This window comes from Oncorhynchus nerka, unplaced genomic scaffold (assembly GCF_034236695.1).
Source record: "Oncorhynchus nerka isolate Pitt River unplaced genomic scaffold, Oner_Uvic_2.0 unplaced_scaffold_4021, whole genome shotgun sequence".
In the NCBI taxonomy this organism is placed as follows: Eukaryota; Metazoa; Chordata; class Actinopteri; order Salmoniformes; family Salmonidae; genus Oncorhynchus; species Oncorhynchus nerka.
The window spans coordinates 10,993-18,496 of NW_027037275.1; the positions used below are offsets into that span (position 1 = coordinate 10,993).

Here is a 7,504-nt window from a genome sequence, read left to right on the forward strand (position 1 = left end):
ACCTGATTGAGCTAATCATGTAAATGTAATTAACTAGAGAGTCGGGGCACCATGAAATAATATTTATATTCCGAATAAACTCTTAAAGACTCTTAATATCGTAATATTTTTCATCAATAGCAGTCAATATTAATCGTCACCTTAATTCAGTCTCATCTGAAAGTTGTGCATTCTTGGTTACCTTCACGAACCCTGGCTAACAAGTTGAATCAGCAATACAAAATTGGGTTTAATTGTTTATTTACTAAATACCTAACTAATCACACAGAATTACACATACACATAATTAATCATAACTTGATTACAAATTACGTCATAAAGAAAAACGTCCCTAGCGGGCAGAACAGATATGACAGCTTGTTACACAAAAGAAAAGGGGCTGGGTTTGAGTGAAAGAGCGGGAAGACTGAGGAATAAAGGGAGAAGCTGTGCTATTGTAAATACAGTATCTTATGCATTCTAAATTACCGCCCATTTGGAAAAAGGAAAATGCAATAAATATTTACTCTGAGCTGCGCTTCAGTAGGTTGGTGGTAGATGGAAGGCCGTGTTGCCAAACCGAGTCCTTTGTCCTTTGAAGAATGTCTCTGGTGGTCAATTGGATACGTTGTAGTAATGTCGTTGTGTGATAGACGGGATACTCTGTCTGTTCCTTCCTTAACCTTCGTTTGCAGCTGCTGTTGCTAACTCAACGGCTAGAAGGTATATCACTTCTGTAGTGAATAAGAGTTCAAAGTTCATACCATTCGCAACCAAAGCTCACGCTGATGTTGGCTTCGTTCTGTAGTTATTATCTGAACCATTCTGACATAGGACCGTCGTCCTACATCCCCGGAACAACTTTTGCTCGTAGACCCAGATTAAAAGACAGCTGACGTAACCACTAGGCTACCTGCCGCCCCTCCACTCTAACCACTAGTCTACTCAACGGCTAGGAGGTATCACTTCTGTAGTGAATAAGAGTTCAAAGTTCATATCATTCACTTCTGATGAGAATGTCACCGAACTGACATCATATCCATTAAGTACCACCGCATATGTTCAGTTGGTCGGATAACCAGAATATAGTTCATTTCCCCCCACCTTCTGATGTTCCCAGAATCTCTATGTTAACCAAGGGGTTTTGCAAATGTCACATCAGTAGGGTAGAGAGAGGAAAAAGGGGGGAAGAGGTATTTATGACTGTCATAAACCTATCCCCAGGCCAACGTCATGACATATGTGTAGGGGTGTCTGTGTGTGTGTGTGTGTGTGTGTGTGTGTGTGTGTGTGTGTGTGTGTGTGTGTGTGTGTGTGTGTGTGTGTGTGTGTGTGTGTGTGTGTCCACCTTTTTGACACACACACCATTATCCAGTTGTTGCATTAGAACTCATATATGAATATTGCCAAGCTGGGGGGGGGGGGGGTTTCAAAGGCTTTACCAAAGACTGGAATCACTGTGTAGTACGTGCTAATGTTCATTAACCACTTCCTTGATCAACCTTGAAATGGAACTGTGGGATGACAGCGAAGTTACCGAGGGAGTAGAGGGATTCCTTTACGTCGCATCATGCATCCAGCAGCTCAGTTATTAGAGGCAATTGTCCATCAATTCTTCCCTAGTGGTTAGAGTGGAGGGGTGGCAGGTACCCTAGTGGTTAGAGTGGAGGGGTGGCAGGTACCCTAGTGGTTAGAGTGGAGGGGTGGCAGGTAGCCTAGTGGTTAGAGTGGAGGGGTGGCAGGTAGCCTAGTGGTTAGAGTGGAGGGGCGGCAGGTAGCCTAGTGGTTAGAGTGGAAGGGTGGCAGGTAGCCTAGTGGTTAGAGTGGAGGGGCGGCAGGTAGCCTAGTGGTTAGAGTGGAAGGGTGGCAGGTAGCCTAGTGGTTAGAGCGTTGGACTTGTAACTGAAAGGTTGCAAGATCAAATCCCTGAGCTGACAAGGTAAAAATCTGTCATTTTTGCCCCTTAACAAGGCAGTTAACCCACTTTTCCCTGGCTGTCATTGTAAATAAGAATTTGTTCTTTACTGACTTGCCCTAGTTAAATAAAGGTCTATAAATAAAACAACAGAAAATCGATATATATATATTTTTTTAAAGTTCACCCCAGTGATTAGAAACACTTAAGTGGTAAGCCATGACATCCTGTTTCACTGAGGTTTAAATATGAGGTGACACACAGGCCATCACTGTAGGAAAGACCTGAGAAAACAGTGATGATATGACACAACAGGTTGTTGTTGATCTGCACACATCAGGTGAGAAAATATCTAAACTGTTGAAAATGCCCATTTCCACGATCAGGGCAATAATGAAGAAGTTTAAAGCACCTGGAGATGTTAACAATCAACCCAGGAGAGGAAGTGTGTCTATATCGACCCCAGGAAGAGGATATGTGTCTATATCGACCCCTGGAAGAGGAAGTGTGTCTATATTGACCCCTGGAAGAGGATGTGTGTCTATATCGACCCCAGGAAGAGGATATGTGTCTATATCGACCCCTGGAAGAGGAAGTGTGTCTATATTGACCCCTGGAAGAGGAAGTGTGTCTATATTGACCCCTGGAAGAGGATGTGTGTCTATATTGACCCCTGGAAGAGGAAGTGTGTCTATATTGACCCCAGGAAGAGGATATGTGTCTATATTGACCCCTGGAAGAGGATATGTGTCTATATTGACCCCAGGAAGAGGATATGTGTCTATATTGACCCCTGGAAGAGGAAGTGTGTCTATATTGACCCCTGGAAGAGGAAGTGTGTCTATATTGACCCCTGGAAGAGGAAGTGTGTCTATATTGACCCCTGGAAGAGGATATGTGTCTGTATTGACCCCAGGAAGAGGATATGTGTCTATATTGACCCCAGGAAGAGGATATGTGTCTATATTGACCCCAGGAAGAGGAAGTGTGTCTATATTGACCCCTGGAAGAGGATATATGTCTATATTGACCCCAGGAAGAGGAAGTGTGTCTATATCGACCCCTGGAAGACGATATGTGTCTATATTGACCCCAGGAAGAGGAAGTGTGTCTATAATGACCCCTGGAAGAGGATATATGTCTATATTGACCCCTGGAAGAGGATATATGTCTATATTGACCCCAGGAAGAGGATATGTGTCTATATTGACCCCATGAAGAGGAAGTGTGTCTATATTGACCCCTGGAAGAGGATATGTGTCTATATTGACCCCAGGAAGAGGATGTGTGTCTACATTGACCCCAGGAAGAGGATATATGTCTATATTGACCCCAGGAAGAGGATATGTGTCTATATTGACCCCTGGAAGAGGATGTGTGTCTATATTGACCCCTGGAAGAGGATGTGTGTCTATATTGACCCCTGGAAGAGGATGTGTGTCTATATTGACCCCAGGAAGAGGGTATGTGTGTCTATATTGACCCCAGGAAGAGGGTATGTGTCTATATTGACCCCAGGAAGAGGATATGTGTCTATATTGACCGCAGGAAGAGGAAGTGTGTCTATATTGACCCCTGGAAGAGGATGTATGTCTATATTGACCTCAGGAAGAGGATATGTGTCTATATTGACCCCTGGAAGAGGATGTGTGTCTATATTGACCCCTGGAAGAGGATATGTGTCTATATTGACCCCAGGAAGAGGAAGTGTGTCTATATTGACCCCTGGAAGAGGATATATGTCTATATTGACCCCAGGAAGAGGAAGTGTGTCTATATCGACCCCTGGAAGACGATATGTGTCTATATTGACCCCAGGAAGAGGAAGTGTGTCTATAATGACCCCTGGAAGAGGATATATGTCTATATTGACCCCTGGAAGAGGATATATGTCTATATTGACCCCAGGAAGAGGATATGTGTCTATATTGACCCCATGAAGAGAAGTGTGTCTATATTGACCCCTGGAAGAGATATGTCTATATTGACCCCAGGAAGAGGATGTGTGTCTATATTGACCCCAGGAAGAGGATATATGTCTATATTGACCCCAGGAAGAGGATATGTGTCTATATTGACCCCTGGAAGAGGATGTGTGTCTATATTGACCCCTGGAAGAGGATGTGTGTCTATATTGACCCCTGGAAGAGGATGTGTGTCTATATTGACCACAGGAAGAGGGTATGTGTGTCTATATTGACCCCAGGAAGAGGGTATGTGTCTATATTGACCCCAGGAAGAGGATATGTGTCTATATTGACCGCAGGAAGAGGAAGTGTGTCTATATTGACCCCTGGAAGAGGATGTATGTCTATATTGACCTCAGGAAGAGGATATGTGTCTATATTGACCCCTGGAAGAGGATGTGTGTCTATATTGACCCCTGGAAGAGGATATGTGTCTATATTGACCCCAGGAAGAGGAAGTGTGTCTATATTGACCCCTGGAAGAGGAAGTGTGTCTATATTGACCCCTGGAAGAGGATATGTGTCTATATTGACCCCAGGAAGAGGATATGTCTGTTGACCCCTGGAAGAGGATGTGTGTCTCTATTGACCCCAGGAAGAGGATGTGTGTCTATATTGGCCCTGGAAGAGGATATGTGTCTATTGACCCCTGAAAGAGGATGTGTCTATATTGACCCTGGAAGAGGATGTGTGTCTATATTGACCCCAGAAGAGGATGATGTCTTATTGACCCCAGGAAGGGGATATGTGTCTATACTGACCCCTGGAAGAGGATATGAGTCTATATTGACCCCAGGAAGAGGATGTGTGTCTATATTGACCCCAGGAAGAGGATGTGTGTCTATATTGACCCCAGGAAGAGGATGTGTGTCTATATTGACCCCAGGAAGAGGATGTGTCTATAACTGACCCCAGAAAGAGGATGTATGTCTATATTGACCCCTGGAAGAGGATGTGTGTCTATATTGACCCCTGGAAGAGGAGGCGGTGTCTATATTGACCCCTGGAAGAGGATATGTGTCTATATTGACCCCAGGAAGAGGATATGTGTCTATATTGACCCCTGGAAGAGGACGTGTGTCTATATTGACCCCTGGAGGAGGATATGTGTCTATATTGACCCCTGGAAGAGGATATGTGTCTATATTGACCCCTGGAAGAGGGCGTGTGTCTATACTGACCCCTGGAAGAGGATGTGTGTCTATATTGACCCCTGGAAGAGGAAGTGTGTCTATATTGACCCCTGGAAGAGGATATGTGTCTATATTGACCCCTGGAAGAGGACGTGTGTCAATACTGACCCCTGGAAGAGGACGTGTGTCTATACTGACCCCAGTGAGGAAGATGGTTAGAGTGGGTTCAAACATCTCCAAGGATCACAGCTGGAGAAATGCAGACGTTCGTTGGGTCTTGGGGTCAGAAAAGTCTCCAAAACTACGATCAGACGCCATCTACATAACCACAAGTTGTTTGGGAGGGTCGTCATAAAAAAAAGCCTTTGATGTCATCCAACAACATACTCAAGCGCCTACAGTTTGACAAACGTTACTGGAACTTTCAATGGGACCTGGTTCTATGGTCAGATGAGACCAATATAGGAGCTTCAATGGGACCCGGGTTCTATGTCAGATGAGACCAATATAGAGCTTCAATGGGACCAGGTTCTATGGTCAGATGAGACCAATATAGAGCTTCAATGGGACCAGGTTCTATGGTCAGATGAGACCAATATAGAGTTTCAATGGGACCGGGTTCTATGGTCAGATGAGACCAATATAGAGTTTCAATGGGACCAGGTTCTATGGTCAGATGAGACCAATATAGAGCTTCAATGGGACCAGGTTCTATGGTCAGATGAGACCAATATAGAGTTTCAATGGGACCGGGTTCTATGGTCAGATGAGACCAATATAGAGCTTCAATGGGACAGGTTCTATGGTCAGATGAGACCAAATAGAGTTTCAATGGGACCAGGTTCTATGGTCAGATGAGACAATATAGAGTTTCAATGGGACCAGGTTCTATGGTCCAGATGAGACCAATATAGAGTTTCAATGGGACGGGTTCTATGGTCAGATGGAGACCAATAGAGTTTTCAATGGGACCAGGTTCTATGGTCAGATGAGGCCAATATAGAGTTTCAATGGGACCGGTTCTATGGTCAGATGAGGCCAATAGGGAGTTTCAATGGGACGGGGTTCTATGGTCAGATGAGACCAATATAGAGTTTTCAATGGGACGGGTTCTATGGGTCAGATAGGACCTAAATAGAGCTTTTTTGAATGGCGGTAGAATGTATCCTCATCCCCAGAAGTATGGTGGTGGATCTTTGATGTTGTGGGGCTGTTTTCTTCCAAGGCCCTGGACAACTTGTTAGGATACATAATATGTGGACTCATCAAGTACCAGCAGATATTAAATCAAAACCTGACTGCCTCTGCTTTAGAAGCTTAAACTGGGCCATTGACAGGACATTGATTCAAAACACACCTCAAATCAAAACAAAAATGGTTCACTGACCACAGAATCAAGGTTTTTGCCATGGCCATCCCAGTCCCCTGGCCTAAACCCCCAGGTAGAAACCTGTGGGATGAGCTGAAGAGGAGAGTCACAAGCGCGTTGACCTGGGGATCTGGAGGATCTGGAGAGATTCTATCAGATGAATAGTCTCAGATCCTGTATCCTGTTTTCCATCCATGTCATTTAGATTATAGGGAAGACTCAAGAGCTGCAGATTGGGCTTAAAGGAAGTAGCACAAAGTACATACATATTATATTTGAGAAAAAGATTTGTTTTATGATGTAAAAACTCTAATTATTTTTCTTGAATTGAAGGTTTAGATTCTTATTCAATATTTTGGACAAGACCAAGTGATAAACAATAATTTAAAAAAAAATCAATTGCCCATTTTGCTCATGTTACAGGTGCCAATATTACTGGAGGGCACTGTATATTTTGTATTTTTTCAGCTAGGCAAGCCAGTGCAGAACAAATTCTTAGTTTCAATGACAGCCTAGGAACAGTGGGTTAACTGCTACGTTCAGGGGCAGAACGACAGATTTTATCTTGTCAGCTCGGGGTCCTGTTCTTGCAACACTTTCAGTTATTAGTCCAACGCTAACCACTAGGCTACCTGCCGCCCCTCCCTCTAACCACTAGGCTACCTGCCGCCCCTACACTCTAACCACTAGGCCTGCCTTCACCTCTAACCACTAGGCTGCCTGCCGCCCCTCCACTCTAACCACTAGAGTACCTGCCGCCCCTCACTCTAACCACTAGGCTACCTGCACCCCTCCCTCTAACCACTAGGTACCTGCCGCCCCTCCACTCCCCAACCACTGACTACCTGCCACCCCTCCACTCTAACCACTGAGCACACCTGCCGCCCTCCTCTAACCACTAGGTACCTGCCGTCCCTCCACTCTAACCACTAGGGTACCTGCCGCCCCTCCACTCTAACCACTAGGGTACCTGCCGCCCTCCCACTCTAACCACTAGGGTACCTGCCGCCCCTTCACTCTAACCACTAGGCTACCTGCCGCCCTACACTCTAACCACTAGGCTACCTGCCGCCCCTACACTCTAACCACTAGGCTACCTGCCGCCCCTCCACTCTAACCACTAGGCTACCTGCCGCCCCTA

At 45.1% G+C, this 7,504-nt stretch overlaps 1 pseudogene; it reads right to left on the reverse strand.

Annotated features, from left to right (window-relative positions):
* Positions 1–3,925: 3,925 nt before the first annotated feature.
* LOC135566607 (arp2/3 complex-activating protein rickA-like) lies at positions 3,926–5,228 on the reverse strand (annotated as a pseudogene).
* Between the last annotated feature and the right edge of the window lie 2,276 nt (positions 5,229–7,504).